This window comes from Odocoileus virginianus, chromosome 27 (assembly GCF_023699985.2).
Source record: "Odocoileus virginianus isolate 20LAN1187 ecotype Illinois chromosome 27, Ovbor_1.2, whole genome shotgun sequence".
Taxonomy (NCBI): domain Eukaryota; kingdom Metazoa; phylum Chordata; class Mammalia; order Artiodactyla; family Cervidae; genus Odocoileus; species Odocoileus virginianus.
The window spans coordinates 12,943,783-12,961,733 of NC_069700.1; the positions used below are offsets into that span (position 1 = coordinate 12,943,783).

General features: G+C 39.3%; 1 protein-coding gene and 1 long non-coding RNA gene across 8 annotated transcripts in view; one reads left to right on the plus strand and one right to left on the minus strand.

Moving 5' to 3' along the window:
- Positions 1-17,951, plus strand: part of CDKAL1 (CDK5 regulatory subunit associated protein 1 like 1) — a 603,129-nt gene that overhangs the window by 375,540 nt on the left and 209,638 nt on the right. The window lies entirely within an intron of this gene.
- LOC110126244 (uncharacterized) lies at positions 3,775-7,428 on the minus strand. The gene is made up of 2 exons (XR_002310361.2): positions 7,191-7,428; positions 3,775-3,937 (listed from the first exon to the last, which is right to left on the minus strand). It is a non-coding gene; the product is annotated as an uncharacterized lncRNA (long non-coding RNA).

Here is a 17,951-nt window from a genome sequence, read left to right on the forward strand (position 1 = left end):
AGTGCCAAAGAATTGATGCTTTTGGACTGTGGTGTTGGAGAAGACTCTTGAGAGTCCCTTGGACGGCATGGAGATCCAACCAATCAATCCCAAGGAAGTCAGTCATGAATATTCATTGAAAGGACTGATGGTAAAGTTGAAATTCTAAGACATTGGCCACCTGATGCAAAGAACTGACTCATTGGAAAAGACCCTGATGTTGGGAAAAATTGAAGGCAGGAGAAGGGGATGACAGAGGAAGAGATGGTTGGATGTCATCACCAACTCCCAGAGCTTACTCAAACTCATGTCCATCATGTTGGACAGGGAAGCCTGGCATGCTGCAGTCCATGGGGTTGCAAAGAGTTGGACATGACTGAATGACTGAACTGACTGACCAGGTCCTTAAGATGCTTTTTTCATTACATTCCTGTTTGCTCTTCCCTTTTGCTGTTCTTACGATGCCTCCTGTATAACCTGCATTTTTTAAAAACCATTTTATACTCCTGCTATTTTTACTTTAATTTTTTTTGACATTTCATACTTACCATATGATGACAGTGGGTAGTAATCAGTTAATCAGAATTACTAATGTTTGCTACTGCATATGTTGACTAATATATTCCCCTAATATATGCTCTTATAGCATCTAATAAGAGAGATTTTCCCTCTATTTTTGCTTTCCTATTGATACCGCTAAGATAATAATGCTAGCATATTCCTCTTCAATGAACTCTGACCTTTGAGATGGAGTGGCTTGTGAATTTGATACTCTTGAAACTACATTGCTTGGTTTTGCCCTCTGCGTTGTGGGTAGTCCACAGGTAAGGTATTATGTTACTTCAGACTGACCAGTTGGTTCTAGTGGTAAAGAATCTGCCTGCCAGTGCAAGAGATGCAAGCGATGTGGGTTCAGTCCCTGAGCTGGGAAGATCCCCTGGAGTAGGAAATGGCACCCTATTCCAGTATTCTTGCCTGGAAGATTCCATGGGCAGAGGAGACTGGTGGGCTAGTCCGTGGGGTTGCAAAAGAGTGGAACACAACTGGGCAAGTTAACAGCATCTTCATTTTATTGACAGAGAAGCCAAGTCTTAGAAAGCTTTAATAATTGACTGTGTTACATAAATGATTAGCAGCTGCCTGGTCTCTAATCTCCTCTGATTCTGAAATATTTTCTACAATCCTGCATCTTCCATAATACCTTCCCCAATAATTTCCAGTTTCTTTCCTTGCTTTGTCAGACTCTGTCTGACATATCTTTGTTGGCATTCATCATGGGGTATCATGATTCCTTATTTATAGCTAAATCCAACAAAAGTGTTCTCATCTTTAGGGAGAGGCTGTATTGTCTGTCTTTGCATTTCAGCGCCACGGAAGACATGTACTTGAGAAGCGTGTATGGAATGATGTGCTGGCTCTCATGTTACCTGCTGTTTGACTGCATGTCTTACACGTATTGAGGCACTTTCATATCTGGGCCGAGCATCTGGTTTTGGAATAGTCTGTGGATGGTTGTCATACATGCTTCTCACTGTGAGTCACCCTAGTGTGAGGAGGCACTAGGTGGTGGGGGAAAACCCACCTGAGTGGTATGCTTTAGTTATTTGCCAGCTAACATATCATGGTGACAGATCATCTCTTTAGAACTACCTAGAGCCAATGAGTTCATTATATGATTACTGAACTTGTCGATTATTTAGGTTTTTAGCTTCTTTCTTCTCTTTCCTGCCTCTTAGCTTTCACTGCTTTTTATCACCTCCATCAGAGAAATCAACAGTAGATGGTCAAGGAGGAGAAATTAAAACCAGGCAGTTTGTCTTGCTCTTTATTTTATACGTTGGCTGGTAGGGAAAAGATATGAAAGCTGTTGACCTGTCAGGGATATGCAGATTATCTGTGAATTCAATTTATCTAACCTATCCTGTTCTCATTGTGTTACGAATAATTTAAAATAACTTTTATCTTCCTTGAAGATGCCTGTATGTCTTAGAGTCATATAAGAATTTTGGTGTACCACTTACAGCCTGGTTCAGAGAGAGGGAGTTGATTAATCTGTAGTACATATGCTTTTTATTAAGGACTTTTCTTATGTTCGGATTATGAATAAAGCAAATTGGTTACTTTTAAATTTATGTTACTCTGCAAAACATTGCTGAAAAGTATTGCCACTCATATTTACATTATTAGATTTTAATCAGCTTGATTTAAAATGTATAGTTTTTTACAAGATTTATATTTAGTATATTTGTTATATATATTATGTAAGTTTAATCATAGTGATATTTTACATATTCCATCCGTTTTTGATTGAGAAATCTTGTAGTTACTATAAGATAGTTTTCTGCTACTCTTGATTTTTGTATATTTTATTTACTTACTTCTATTTAAAAGACCTTACATTTTAATCTAATTGTTGATTTAGCAAAGTTAATTTATCTGGTAAAAAACAGTAGATATCTGTCAAGGACTTTTGCTGTATGGTAATTTATGAACATTAACGGTATGTTTGGCTTGGTCGACTTCTGAAAAATGCCTCATAGTTTCAAAATAATAGCGAACTCAGTACCTGCTGTGCTTATGTTTCATCAAAGCAATACAGAATTTTCAGATTGAAGTGAACAGTTCACATGTGTCTTTAAACCTTCGGATTTTTCCTTGAGATTTGTACTTTGCAGCATAATAGAAAAATATGCAAACAGATTTTGTGCTCTTGTATGCAAACTATTTCACCCTTTCCTTGAATAGAAGGGCAAGGAAATGAAAAGGAAAAATCTTTTATTTCTGCAGTCCACTATATTTTTTGAGTCTTGTCAGTGTGGTTTGATGTGACTGTTGGCACCCAGCTTTCTACTAATTAGAATCACCAGCACTTTACTTCATTTTTAACCTGCCATTGATTTCTGACTGGATTTTAAGAGATCAGTGAAACTTCTGAAACTGGAAACCAGAGTCTGTGCCTCTGAAAATTTAGGGGGAAGAGGCCTTCATCAATTATTAAAAGGATTTCTATATCCTTAATAAAGAGCTCATCAAGCCTAATTCTGAGAGCTGGGAGCAGCCCCCCCAGAAAGGAAGATAAACGGGGCTTGTGCCCCAGTCTTGTTGGCTGAATGACTTGAATCCTGGTAAAATCATGAAATAAATTCATTTATTTATGAAAGCACTGTTTGTATTTTTTAAATTAATTTTTATTGGAATATAGCGGCTCTACCATATTGTGTTGTTCCTTCTGTTCAGCCAAGTCAGTCAGTCATCCATGCACCCACTCTTCCAAGTCAGTCAGTCATCCATGCACCCACTCTTTCTTAGATTCCGTTCCCATATAGGTCATTACAGAGTGCTGAGTTGCCTGTGTTCTGCAGCAGGCTCTTATTAGTTATCTATTTTGCTTATAGTAGTGTTTCAGTGACTAAGTCTCATAACAGCACGCAGGCCAGCGGACCCAGAAAAGAAACGAGCTCATAAAGAGTTAGACTTGCTCTCAACAAATAACTGTTGCTATCCTCACAGCCACAGACTCATCAGCTTCATCAGGAATTTTATGTTTGTCATCCCAGGTATATTTTTCCCAGGGGGAGAAGGAGCTACCTTGTGCATGACTGTTTCTCATGTTGAAAACATTATCTCTGTCTTCTTGGGGAGAACAGTGGAAAATCCATGTTTTAAGATTTTGTTTATGTGGCGGTAATTTATACAGCGACTCACCCTGTGGACCGCCCTGCCGCCCCCAGTTTCTGAATGACCAGATAGCATGGACGGGAGTGTAGACTCAGCAAAGGAATATAGATAGATTGGTTTTGGTTATCATAATATGGTTTAATCCACTTGATGATAAAATTATCTGAACTTTGCAACCACTGATAACATTTTTCTCTTGCCATTGGCCAAAACTTTTACGTATTGCTCAAGAAATCCAGTGACTTACTGACAATCATTCCCCGAAGAGTTGATCATTTTCCTGAAAGGAAAAAACATAGAGATAAAACGTGGGTCAAGATAATAAGTGAAAAGTCCTCAGCAAATGACTTATAAAGAAACTTATGTCACAGTCAAATATCTGGAATTATGTGTGTGTGTGTGTGTATCTTTCTCTCTCTCTCTCTCTCTCTCTCTATATATATATATATATATATATATATATCCTTTAACAAAGCAGAACACTTTAATATGTCAGAATTGTAAATATAATTCTAGGATACTAGAAGTCTGGAAATTTACATATTTTGATTGTGGCATACAAAATAATCCTGTTTCATCTTTTAGTATTCTGGTGTACATCTCAGTTTCTAAAGAAGGGCATTAGATATGTATATGCTTTAATTTGCATCTTAAAGGCATTTCACTTTGCCATTTTCCTGAATCCTTAATTTCACAGGAGTAGCTGAGAAGGCTTCCATGTCACCTGTCAAAATTAGTATAGTTCAAACTCCACAATACACCATCTGTGGGCTTTATCTTCCTCATTAATTTAGGAAGTCAGTTATGCTCAAACCATTGAGAAAAGCTGCCTCTGACTTTTCCTTCAACAGCACAGAACATGGCTAACACATAAGGCATTCGATGTAATTTTTTCTTTACACCTTTCTTTGAATACTAGGATCATTTCTGTATTGATTTCTTTGCTCTGATAGCCTACAAAAGGCTACCATACACCATTGCTAATTCAGCACTTAGTAAAGTGAAATCTTCATATTTTATATCAGGTGGGTAATGGAATTTTCACGTGATTCGTGGTGTAGAACAGAAAAGTTGGTAATGAAGTTAATGGTTCATAGAATAATTGAGAGACATTCTGCATATTTTTCAGAAATAGTTCCTTGGTTTGCTTCTATTTATTTTTAATCTAATAAGTTGTTTGTTGTTTTTAGATCCAGTGTGCATCTGTCCTGTTTCCCATATCTTCCTTTGCCTACCACAAAGATAATCCACATGAAAATGTTAGGCTTTCGCATTTTAAGTCCAAAATTCTTCAATGTCATTTAACAGTAAATGATGATTGTGTCCTAAATTGGAAACATAAGGGTTCTTAAACTATTAAGAATGCCTGTATTTGAATGCGTTGAACAGAACTATCAAGTAGATAATCAGCGTGAGTAATGTATGTATAATAAGTCATTGTTAGCATTGGTGGGTGCTGCACGTGGGCCAGATGAGTCAAACTGTTGAGAGTGATATTGAAAGTTCTCCAGTTGTTCATTAGTTTAGGGGGGCAGAAATCTGTTGTGTAGCTTTATAGCTTGTATTTTTCTCCGTTTTTCAAATTGCTGTGAAAAGTTTGCTCCTCGTAAAACCTTGTTTGATTAGAGAAAATATTGTTGATAAATCTATCTATAATATGTAGCAACAAAGAAGTAACTTTCATAGTTATGTGTTAAAATATGTCTAAAAAGCAAGCTTTACATCAACCTTTTATTACACAGTCATATGGAATAGCAGCCTAAATGCTACTCATTTGAAATTTCAGACATTCATCTTTTCCTTCATTGTCTGCTCTATATTCATGCTTCGTTTTTCCACCTCAGTAGATGTTATTTTTTGATCCTCAATTGCTCTATTACTGTTAGGTACTTAGAATAGGAAACAGGAGTCCAAAATGGCGGTGGCGAAAAGACAAGGAAGGGAAAAGCCCGCGAAAATAGAACAGAGGAAGGTCAAAGGAAGGTCGGAAGACCCGAGTGAGGACTTCCGGGAGAACAAACAGTACTCCTGGCCAAGCCCGATTTGCATAGGGCAGGCCCAGGGGGAGGGAAAACATATAAAAAGAGGAGCCAAAGGGCTTCCCGCCCCCGCGTGTGCATGCGCTCTTTCTCTCTCTCTCTGCCCATCCCTCGCGTGCGTGCACTCTTTCTCTCTCTCCCGTGTGTGTGCACGTGCTCTCTCTCTCTCCCTCTCTCCCATGCGTGCATGCACTTTCTCTCTCTCCCCCCTCTCCCATGCATGCATGCGCTCTCTCCCCCTCTCCCATGCGTGTATGCACTTTCTCTCTCTCCCCCCTCTCCCATGCATGCATGCGCTCTCTCCCCCTCTCCCATGTGTGCATGCACTTTCTCTCTCTCCCCCCCTCTCCCATGCATGCATGCGCTCTCTCCCCCTCTCCCATGCGTGCATGCACTTTCTCTCTCTCCCCCCCCTCTCCCATGCATGCATGCGCTCTCTCCCCCTCTCCCATGTGTGCATGCACTTTCTCTCTCTCCCCCCTCTCTCCCATGCGTGCATGCGCTGTCTCTCTCTCTCCCCCTCTCCCATGCGTGCATGCTTTCTTTCTCTCTCTCCCCCTCTCCCATGCGTGCATGCTTTCTCTCTCTCCCCCTCCCCATGCGTGCATGTGCTCTCTCTCCCCCCCTCCCATGCATGCACTTTCTCTCTCTCCCCCCTCTCCCATGCGTGCATGCACGCTCTCTCTCTCCCCCTCTCCCATGCGTGCATGCACTTTCTCTCTCTCCCCCTCTCCCATGCGTGCATGCGCTTTCTCTCTCTCTCCTCTCCCATGCGTGCATGCGCGCTCTCTCTCTCCCCCCCACGTGTGCATGCACTTTCTCTCTCTACCCCTCCCATGCGTGCATGTGCTCTCTCTCTCTCCCCCACGCGTGCATGTGCTTTTTCTCTCTCTCTCTCTCTTTTCCCCCGTGTGCGTGCACTCTCTCTCTCTCTCTCTCTCTCCCGCATGTGTTCGCTCTCTCGCTCTCTCCCCCCACGTGTGCATGCGCTTTCTCTCTCTCTCCTGCTGCTCTTGCTCACTCTCCCCCCCCCCACGTGCGTGCACTCTTTCTCTCTGTCCCGTGTGTGTGCGTGCTCTCTCTCCACCCCCCACCCCCCGCAAGCGTGCATGCACTTTCTCTGTCTCTCTCCCCCCACGTGCCTGCACTCTGTCTCTCTCTCCCACATGCCTGCACTCCTCCACTCTCTTCTTTACGTGTCTTTGGGCCGGCATGCCCGCACACTTGGAAGATGGGTTCTCCTGCTATCTTCTGAACAAAATAGAGCTGTAACACTGATTTGTCTTAGAGCTATAACAGGGTTTGTCCAAGACCCAAGAGCTGTGACGCGCCGCGGGCTTTAATGTCCCTCGCTCCAAATCTTTGTTGTGAGGAGACAAAGAACTGAGGAGCATACACTCGCCTGACAATTACTGTCTTTGTATTAGCTTCCTAAGGTCACTTAACAGAGTACCACAAATCGGGTGGCTTAAAATAACAGAAATCTCGGCTCACAGTTTGGGAGGCTAGAGGTTCCTGAATCGAAGTGTTGTCAGGGTTAGTTCCTTCTGACCTGTTCTCCCGGCTCCTGCTGATTGCTGACAGTCCTTGGCGTGCCTCGGCAGGTGGACATATCACTGCAGTCTGTTTCCATTGTAACATGGTGTTCTCCTCTCTCTGTGACTAAACCTCCTCTCCTTTATAAGGGCACCAGTCATTGGATTAGAGCCCACGCTAACTCACTGTGACTTCATTTAAACTTGATTACATCTGCAAAGACCCTGTTTCCAAAGAAGCTCATTTTCAAAGGTTCTGGGGATGATGATGTCAAAAATGTCTTTTTGTGACTCACAGTTCAGCCCACAACAGCATTCTTTTGTGGTAAATACATATCCTCTATATGCCATTTGAATTTATATATTATAATCTTTAAAATTACTTTCTCAGTGCTTACTTTGGTATCTTAATCTATAGTAGTCTAGTTTAGGCTAATATCAACTTTGCAATAAGATGCACAATTTTTGTTTCTATATGTAGCTCAATTCTCTCTCCCCTTCTTTATGCTGATGTTATCATACACAAGCATATTTTTATAAAATGTACATATAACTACATGTTCATAATTAATGCTTCATGCAGTTGTTTAAGTTAGAAAGACAAAAATGAGAGTTACAAACAGAAGCCACATTTATATCATCTTGTATATTTACCTTTACCCATGTTCTTTATTTCTTCATGTGGATTGGAGTTTACTATGTAGTGTCATTTCATTTGGACCTTGATGGACTCTATCTAGTATTTCTAAATTGGGGTTCTTAGCAAAGCATTCTCTCAGTTTTTGTTTATCTAGGCATGTGCTAAGTTGTCTCAGTCGTGTCTGACTCTTTGCAACCCTGTGGATGTAGCCCACCAGGCTCCTCTGTCCATGGGATTCTCCAGGCAAGAATACTGGAGTGGGTTGCCATGCCTTCCTCTAGGGGATCTTCCTGACCCAGGGATCAAACCTGCATCTCTTGTGTCTCCTGCCTTGGCAGATGGGTTCTTTACTACTATCGCTACCTGGGATAGCTTAGCTTTTTTCTTTATTTTTGAAAGATGGCTTCTCTGGAGAGAGAATTCTTGGTTAGCAGTCTTTCAGCACTTTATATTTGTCTTTCCACTACCTTCTGGCCTCTGATTTCTGATAGCAACTGTTAATCTTATTGAGGATCGCTTATTAATAATGAAATACGTGTCTCGCTGTTATCAGGATTCCCTTTTTGTCTTTCAGTGCTTTGTGAGATCGCTAGGTATAGATCTCTTTGAATTTATCCTATTTAGAATTCATACAGCTTCAAGGTTATGCAGATTAATGGTTTTCCTCAGATTTCTGAGTTTGGGGATATAATTGTCTCATATTTTTCTACTTTTTTCTTCCCTTCTAAAATTCATATTATGTATATATTCATATGTCTGATGGTATCCCACATATTTGAGACACTATTAATTTTTACTCATTGTTTTTTTCTTTCTGTTCCTCAGACTGAGTAATCTCAATTAACCTAGCTTCAATTTTGCTGATTGTTTCTTATGCCAGCTCAAATCTGCTGAGATCCTACAGTGAATTTTTAAATTTCATTTCTTTTACTTTTCATACCAGAATGTCTTCTCATTATTGGTATTCTTTATTCAATGAGACATCGTTCTCATGCTTTTCCTTAATTCTTTAAGCATGATTTTCTTTACTTCTTTGAAAGTCTTAATCAGACAATCATGTCTCTCTTTGCGACCCTGTGGACAATAGCCCATCAGGCTGCTCTGTCCATGGAATTCTTCAGGCAAGAATACTAGAATGGGTAGCCATTCCCTTCTCCAGGGATTTGTCCCAACCCAAAGATTGAACCCAGGTCTCCTGCATTGTAGGCAGATTCTTTACCACATGAGCCACCATGGTTAAAATAATGATTTAAAGTCATTGCCTAGCAAGTCCACCATGTGGGCTTTTGCTGGGTGAGTTACTATTGGTTGCTTTTTTTCTGTGTGTTTTTCATGCTTTGTAATTTTTTGTTGAAAACTAGACTTTTAAATATAATGTGGCAGCTCTGGAAATCAGATACTCTTTACTCCCCAGTATTTATTGTTGTTGGTGATGGTTTAGTGACTTTTTAAAATTCAGTCAAGTCAGTACTTTGTTATATATGGCCAGTGAAGTCTCTATCAAATTAAAATCTTAATAGTCAACCAATGATTGGACAGAAATTTCCTTAAATGCCTAGAACCAATAAGTTTTTGTCTTTGCAGAAGAGCCCTTTATGCATATTGGAGCATCCTTCAGCACTCAGGTTGCTTACCATTCTCGTTTGTGTAAAATCTCAGACTTAGCCAGAGGTGAGAGCTAAGGGCCTTCTCATGTCTGCTGAGTAGGTGCATAGCCAGACATGCACACGTCCTTGTGCATGCACACAGCCTTCTAGAGTCCCAGGAATATGTCAGTGTGTTTCAAAACCCCTTCTGGACATCACATTCCCTAGCTTTTCCTTTTAAGCTTTTTGATTTGCTTATTATTTGCTCTGTTATTTGCAGCCCCAGGCAGCCATGATGTTAAGCAATTGCAGCTGATTATTTTTGACAAATGCCCCTGGGAAAAAGGCTTTTCTCACTGGGTGAGTGCCAGGTCAGGTTAAATAAGAAATCCATGTGAGTGGAGTCTTCCATGAAACCACGACACAGGTCAAATAGTGACAGTTTTTCTGGGAATGGAGTTTTGAAGGAGCTCCAACCCTCTTCTGCCCCCTCCAGTGGCTGCCACAGCTGCCGGTTTTCACCATGATTAAAGACGGTTGGTTTTTAAGGCCACCACAGAACTGAGGAGTGGGAGGTGAGAAAAGAGCCAGTTTAAAATGCCACGTAACTCTGTGTTCTTACCGAGACTCCTCCACTTTTCCTGAATAAACACTCCTCAGGTTGCTGTAAGCCTTTAGTTAATTTCCAGAGTTCTGGAGAAAAATTGATTCTGACCATTTTTGTCACTGTCCTCATCGTTTGGGGTGTTTACTCTGCCATCCCTGCTGATGTCAATAAATATTCCTCATACCTTAAAATGGGCTGCCTCTGTGTCTGTCAGGCCAGGAGTGTATGAGGTTGGCTCAATATTCTTCGTTAATTTTTGCGTTCCACGTCAAAGGTGCCATCAGCCACTTATGGTTCCATCTGCCCTTGTAAAAGTTGTGAGGAGGAACTCATGTTATTAGTATGTTATTGACTGCAACAGATGACTATTAATTGAGTCTCTCAGTGGCCTGTAACAAACAACACCCTCACAGAATGCACCGAGATTTAGCAACTAAAATGCATCCCTCGTTAGATACTCATAGCTGTGGGCATCAAACAGGATAATGTCGCTTACATCTATGGAACCTTGCCTGAGACATATAGTTGCTCCCCTGTCTTTTTTTATTGAGTCCTTTTCTAAAAACCATACCAAATATTACTCTGTTATATATATTCTAATAGATCAGCCTCCAAATCACTCTCCTGTATTCTTGAAGCTATTGTAAATCTCTTCTCATGAAAATGCTTCATCTTGTTGATACGTGGTATTTCCATCTGTGTTCCATCCTCTGGGTCGTCTTCCAGAAAGCTTTGTGCACCAGCTGACTAGGTATTTGTTAATTAGGAAGAGGTTTGCTGTTGATGCTGTTTTACTAAACTAGGAAGATATCAAACTTAGAATTAAGCTGTATGCTGTAGAATTTGCAGTGAAGCTCTGGAAAATATTGGTAATTTGCAGATATGTAACTCCTGAAATTAAAGAGTCATTTTGAAATTTTCAGTGCATTGTTTTACTGTCACAAAAATAAACAGATTTTAAAGTAAACATAGATTTTAAGGTTTACCAAAATTTTTGTTAAAATATCTTTATGACGTTTTTCTTTATTATCCGTCTAGCTGAAAGGGACATGACTGAACTGAAATGTTCACAGAAGTAGGAGACCTGAGTCTGAATCAGTTTGTCATTAATCTGGGAAACTAGTTGAATCTTGATCACTCTATTTACATTTCAGTCTTTTTGAAAAGGGAACATCATTCTGAAGGGATTGAGATGAATGAGATAGATTGAAATTTTTCCATTTGATCTCTTTAATTCTGAGCCTTCTAAAATCTTGACAAACTCATTTTACTTGATGTGACCTAGAACTTTAAAATATAGCATTTCAGAGAATTGCTGGAATTCCCTGGTGGTCCAGTGGTTAGGACTCCATGCTTTTATTGCTGAGGGCACAGGTTCAATCCCTGGTCAGAAAACTAAGATCCCACAAGCTGTGTAGTGCAGCCAAAAAAAAAAAAAAAAAAGAAACCCACCAAAACAAACAAAAAAAGCCAAAGAAATGTTGTGTCATTTCATCATTCCATATTTGGTGTGAAATAATCATCCTAATACTTCTTTGACACTTGTATCATGTTTATATAAGCCTGTAAATGAGAGGCCTGGATCACAGAAGCTTTCTGATTCTGCAGTTAAGTGTGGGGACTCACTTAATTTGCATCCTCTGCCGAACACCCGAGAAAGAAGCATGGCGCTCCTCACTTGCAAGTGCTTTTCATGCTGCAGATGATACAGGAGAAAATGGAATCTGTAGAAAACCGTATCAAGAAGATCTCTCTCTCATTGAAGGAATAATTGCTCCAAAGACCATTCTGGTTCCCCACTTACAACCCTGGAGAGGAATTGGGGATCATTTGGGGGGCTGGCACCATAAGCCCTTGGGCATGCCGCCAGTGTTCGCTCCCAGTCTTGCTGGGTTTGGAGCACTTGACCCCATGGACTATACAGTCCATGGAATTCTCCAGGCCAAAAGACTAGAGTGGGTAGCCTGTCCCTTCTCCAGGGGATCTTCCCAACCCAGGGACTGAACCCAGGTCTCCCGTGTTGCAGGCGGCTTCTTTACCAGCTGAGCCGCCCGGGAAGCCCATGGAGTTGCAAAGCAGCAGACCCGACTGAGCGACTTTCACTTCCACTCTCTGTTCTCTGAGCCTACCAGGGCACCAGCCGCTCTTCTTTTATATACAAACCTATCTCACTTAATTGCACTTACCAAATATGGTGCTTTATACAGGTTTAAAAGGTTTGCGGTAACCCTGCATTGGGCGCCTGTCAGTGGCATTTTTCCAGCATCATTTGGTCACTTCATGTCTCTTGTCACATTGTGGTAATTCTTGCAATATTTAAAGCTTTTTCATTGTTGTATTTGTTATGGTGATCTGTGATCTTTGATAAATCTATTTCAAAAAGATTATGACTTGCTGTAGGCTCAGATGATTGATTAGCATTTTTTAGCAGTAAAGTTTTTTTTAGCTAAAGTATGTACACTTTTTTAGACATAATGCTATTGCCCACTTACTAGACTACAGTAAAATATAAACATAAATTTTCCCACCCTTTTTCCCTCCCCCCCAACTTGAGTTATAATATAATTGACACATAATATTGTGTAAGTTTAAGATGTACAATGTGATGATTTGATTCAAATATGTGTTGTGAAATTCACCACAACAAGGTGAACTGACACATTCTTCACATCACGTAATTACCACTTTGTTGTTGTTCTTGTTATAGTGAGAATATTAAAGCTCTGTTCTCAGAGCAGATTTCCATGATACAATACAGTATTGTTAACTATAATTGCCATGCTGTGCTTTAGATTCCTAGAACTTAATTCCTCAGAGTCCTTTCCATTTCTGTAAAGAAGCTGTCAAAATAGAGCAGGAAAACCAATAACCTACTTCTGTTTCTCTGTTCTTCTATACTTCCAGTCCTTTTTTTGCTGGGTGATGGGGAGGCTGTGCTGTGTGGCATGTGGGATCTTAGTTCCTCAATCAGGGGGTCAAAACCTGCACCCCCTACAGTGGAAATGCTGAGTCTTAACCACTGGACCACCAGGGAAGTCCTGTACTTCCTTATTTTGATATCCTGGATGTGCTGCTGATTTGTGTGGGGCACTGAGGGAATTTTTCACATTTCTCTGGGTTTTGATGTTTTCACATATCAGCCGGGGCATAATAGCAGTTACCTGTACAAAGAGTATTAACACTGTATCACCAGTGCTCTATGGGATGCTATATAAATGTAAAATTTTGTTTTAGTTGGATTAGAGTAACATTGGCAGAACAGTGAACATCTTAGAATAGTATCTAACATACAGAAGTACTTAATAGTTTTTAGCTATTAATATTACTATTATTATATCAGAGTTTTGGAACTTTATCTTAAACCGATGCATCAGATCAGAAAGTACATAACCTGTTCTTTTTCTGTATAAAGGTATCTTTTGGATCATACATGAATTCGCTTATCAGAAATCTCACAATTAATAGAATAAACTTGAAGTATAGGGTCCTCATGGGGAAGGAGAAAGAGATCTAGTGAGGGAGTGAAGCAGGACTCATTTGGGAAGTGAGAGACTTTCCAAGGGCTCTGGGAGAAGAATGGCTTGTAGGTAATTGGTAACTATGAGCAGAGATGGAGGGATGCCATCGTTCATCTGGGCTCTGCAGTGATGCTGCTCTCTGTCACTGACCACCAGAATGTCTGCAAGAGTCCCCCACGTTATTCTCTGTATTGGGAATTTGTTACTGTTCCATTGTTGTGAAGTGTTCCATCGTGTGAGTATATCATAGTTTGTTCAGCTATTTTCCTGGTGAACACTAAGGTGATTTCCAGATTTTAATTATTGTGAATAAAGCTTACATGAACATTATCATATGCATCCTTTACTGAACCAATGTATTCATTTCTCTGAGGTATTTCTCTAGGAGTGGTATTGCTGGGCCATCGGGTATTGCCAGCCTTGTGTGAGAGTTGTCACTATTCCCTTAAATAGACTTTTGAATGGGAAGACCCTTCAACAGGTGGCCTAGTATAATATTCCCCCTGTAAGGCTAATAGTTTAGAATTGGTTGCGAGTTGGTTTTCTCCAATACGTACTTGATGTAATGCCTATTCAAGAGAATTTTTAAAAATTTATTTATTTATTTATTTTTCCACCATGTCAAGTTTATTATTCTAATGGCACTAATACAGCTGGAGGTGCGAGAATTTTAAAAAATTTAAATGTGCAGGTTTTATTTATGTTAAATATGTTTATATGATAGCAGATTGAACCAAATATTCTGTTAGAATGCCTTTTGATATAATTTAGTTTAAACTTCCTATCATACAATACAATTTAGATTTATATTTGAAAGGACACTGCTCTGAAAATCTGAAGATCTTAGTTCTAACCCTAATTCTAGCACTATATATCTGTTTGACCTTAGGCAAGTCATGTAACTCCTTTAAATCTTCCTATAGAAGTATTAGAGGTAGAATGGGAGTTTGATATATATATATATATCACTTAGTTTCCTCATTCTATGATTTTTTTAATATGTCAGTTAAAGTTAATATTGTATTCTAATTAATATCTAAATAATAAATTAATGACCTAACAGATTATTTTTCATTAACTCAAAGAATAGAAGTGGTTACAGATTCAAGGACATGAGAGGTGACTCTCAAATTTTCGACTGCTGAGACTGTAGGATTTAGTAAACCAAAAATGTTAAGTTCTTAAAAAATAAAATGCTAGCAACTTTTCTGGCAACTACTTTGGTTTTGTAATATGTCACAGATGTGTCTACTCCGCTACTACATAATCAGAATCCTAAAGGAATTTCTACATATAACATTGCAGAGGTTCAGCTTTGGACTGGGTTTTGTAAAGTCAGCTTAAAACAGATTCAGTCCGTCTGTGGCCCTTCAGATCCTACCTACACTGATTCCGAGTTTCACGTGTGGCTAGTGTTTTTCTTACAGTTACTAGTAAGTGCCATAGTGTAGGGAAAAGGGCAATAGCTGTTTCTGTTCTGATTAAAGGTAGAAATTTCCTTTCACAGTCTTGCCATTTCAGAATTTGATTCTTCTATTACATCCAGATGGGACTAAAGGAAGCCTTATATTGTACTTTTTCTTACTGAAGAGTATATAATTACACTGAGCAATGCAGAATACCTTGTGAAAATATAAACAGGAAACAGATGTTAAGTTAGACATACAGATAACTATAAAGTTGAGCTGTATCTGAAGAGTACCATGTTTTCATATTCTCTTTGGGCTATAAGTTAATAATTATATTACTGAGTTATGACATGTTATATATTCTGTTTGAAATGGACATGGGGATTTATCACTGCACATTTTAATGTTGAGCAAAAAAATTAAAATGTTTAGTCATTTTGTTATTGGTTGTTATTTGAGAGACATACACAGTAAAATGGTTAGTGAATATGAATTTTTTTGTTTTTTTGGGATTGTAGTTTTTCTACTTAGAAAATTTCATATTTTGAACAGGAAAAATTTAAGATATGTTTGAGTATTTTAGCATTTGAGCAGTATTGTCTGCTCTTCAACCGATTGGCCTTGTCATGTGACCTCCTTGCATCTTAAAAATGGCTTTAATTTTAGGTTCCTATAATTTAGTAATACCTATAATTGGTCTCATATTTGCAAATGGTGACAAATTATTTTTTATTAACTTCATTAAAAATTCTACTGTATAAAAATGTGAGATGTCCATTAATGAAATGAATGCATAAAAAAAACAACAACCTGAATGGACCTTGAGGACATTATGTTAAGTGAAATAGGCAGAGAAAGACAAATACTGTATGAATTCACTTATATGTGAAAAGAATAAAGAAACCTTATAAAAACAGAACAGATCGGTGCTGCCAGGGGTAGGAAAGGGGACAAAATGGCTAAAGGTAGTCAAAAGGTACAAACTTTCAGTTATAAAATAGACAAGTCCTGGGAATGTAATGTACAGCATGGTGACTATAGTTAATAATATTGTATATTAGAAAATTGCTGAGAAAGTCCATCTTAAAAGTTATTTTCACAAGAAAAAAAAATTTGTGTCATGAGGGATGTTAACCTTATTGTGGTGATCGTTTTGCAATATGTGTGTGTGTGTGTGTGTGTGTGTGTGTGTGTATGTGAAATCATGAAGTACACCTGAGACTGATATAATGTATATATCAATTATATCTCAATTTTAGAAAATGAATGCCAATTTTGCTTTTGGTTGTACCACCGTACAAAGTTACTCAAACTGTACAAAAAAGCAACACTATAATCTTCAAGCTTAAAGTGCAGAAACTTAGGTATACGCTGCCTATAAAGTTGAGGATTCCCTTGGAGAGACATGCAAAATCATTGAAAAAGCCAAAATGAGAATTGTGAATACTGAGTCTGTAATTTGTCTCACTTAAACGCATTGACCCATGATGAAATTAACTGCTATTCCACTCAAACAAAAAGATATCAAATATTTTTTTACTTATGATATGGTGGGGGGTTGAAATATAAAGTGCTTTAAATGAATATTGAAAAGAAATGATCCTTCGTGTACCTTGTGAAACACAGGAAGAATTGATACATAAGATGTGGGTAGTTTTTCATAGGCAGAAGTAACATACAAGTGAGGAGTTGCATTCTAGGCTGAGGCTGACATATGAACAAGGGTGAAAAATCTTGAGCACATTCCAGGCAAAATGCCATGGATCTTTTTTGAGTGGAAATGGCTAACCAGGGAGTTGGTATATGTTGGAAAGAGAAAAGAAAGCCATCACGGAAATGAGATTGTTCAGAGAGCAGAATGCCAGACTACGATGTTGGGACTTGGTTTTACAGATCTGTGCGTGCTCAGTTAATCAGTCTTGTCCGACTCTTTGTGACCCCATGAACTGTAGCCCACCAGACTCCTCTGTCCATGGAACTTCCCAGGCAAGAATACCGGCATGGGTTGCCATTTCCTACTCCAGGGGATCTTCCTGATCCAGGGATCAAACCTGCATCTCTTGCGTTGCAGGCGAGTTCTTTACCACTGTGCCACCTGGGAAGCCCATGAGTGGTATTGAAACTTATGCTTGATATTACTCCAAAATAATTTTTTAAAATCATGTGCCACCTCATACATTTTTTTGATTGATACTAAAGTTTTTTCATGGTAGGTTTAAATAGTTACAAAAGATGTAATATTTGCTATATTTTAAGTAAAGAATTGTAGTCAAATTAAATTGTTATCACTCATATGTATTCAAATAAATAATAAAAATTAGAAAAATTTACATCATCCTTTTTTCCCCTGGATTTAAATCTCCATTTTCTCTATAGAAGCCTGCTGCTGCTGCTGCTGCTGCCAAGTAGCTTCAGTCGTGTCCAACTCTGTGCGAGCCCAGCAGGCTCTGCCATCCCTGGGATTCTCCAGGCAAGAACACTGGAGTGGGTTGCCATTTCCTTCTCCAATGCATGAAAGTGAAAAGTGAAAGTGAAATCACTCAGTCGTGTCGGACTCTTAGCGACCCCATGGACTGCAGCCCACCAGGCTCCTCCATCCATGGGATTTGCCAGGCAAGAGTACTTGAGTGGGTTGCCATTGCCTTCTCCGACTACAGAAGCCTAACAGAGTGTATTTTTAAGCTTGAAAGTCATCTACTGATCATTTTATCATCCTTCTCTGTATCAAAATATATAAATATGATATTTCACCTTCTCTGACTTCACTCAGCATGACAACCTCTGGGTCCATCCATGTCACTGCAAATGTCATTGTTTCATTCTTTTTAACAGCTGAGTAATACTCTAGTGTGTGTGTGTATACATATATGGGCTTCCCTGGTAGCTCAGACAGTAAAGAATCTGCATGCAGTGCAGGAGACCTGGGTTCAACCCCTGGGTTGGGAAAATCTCCTGGAGGA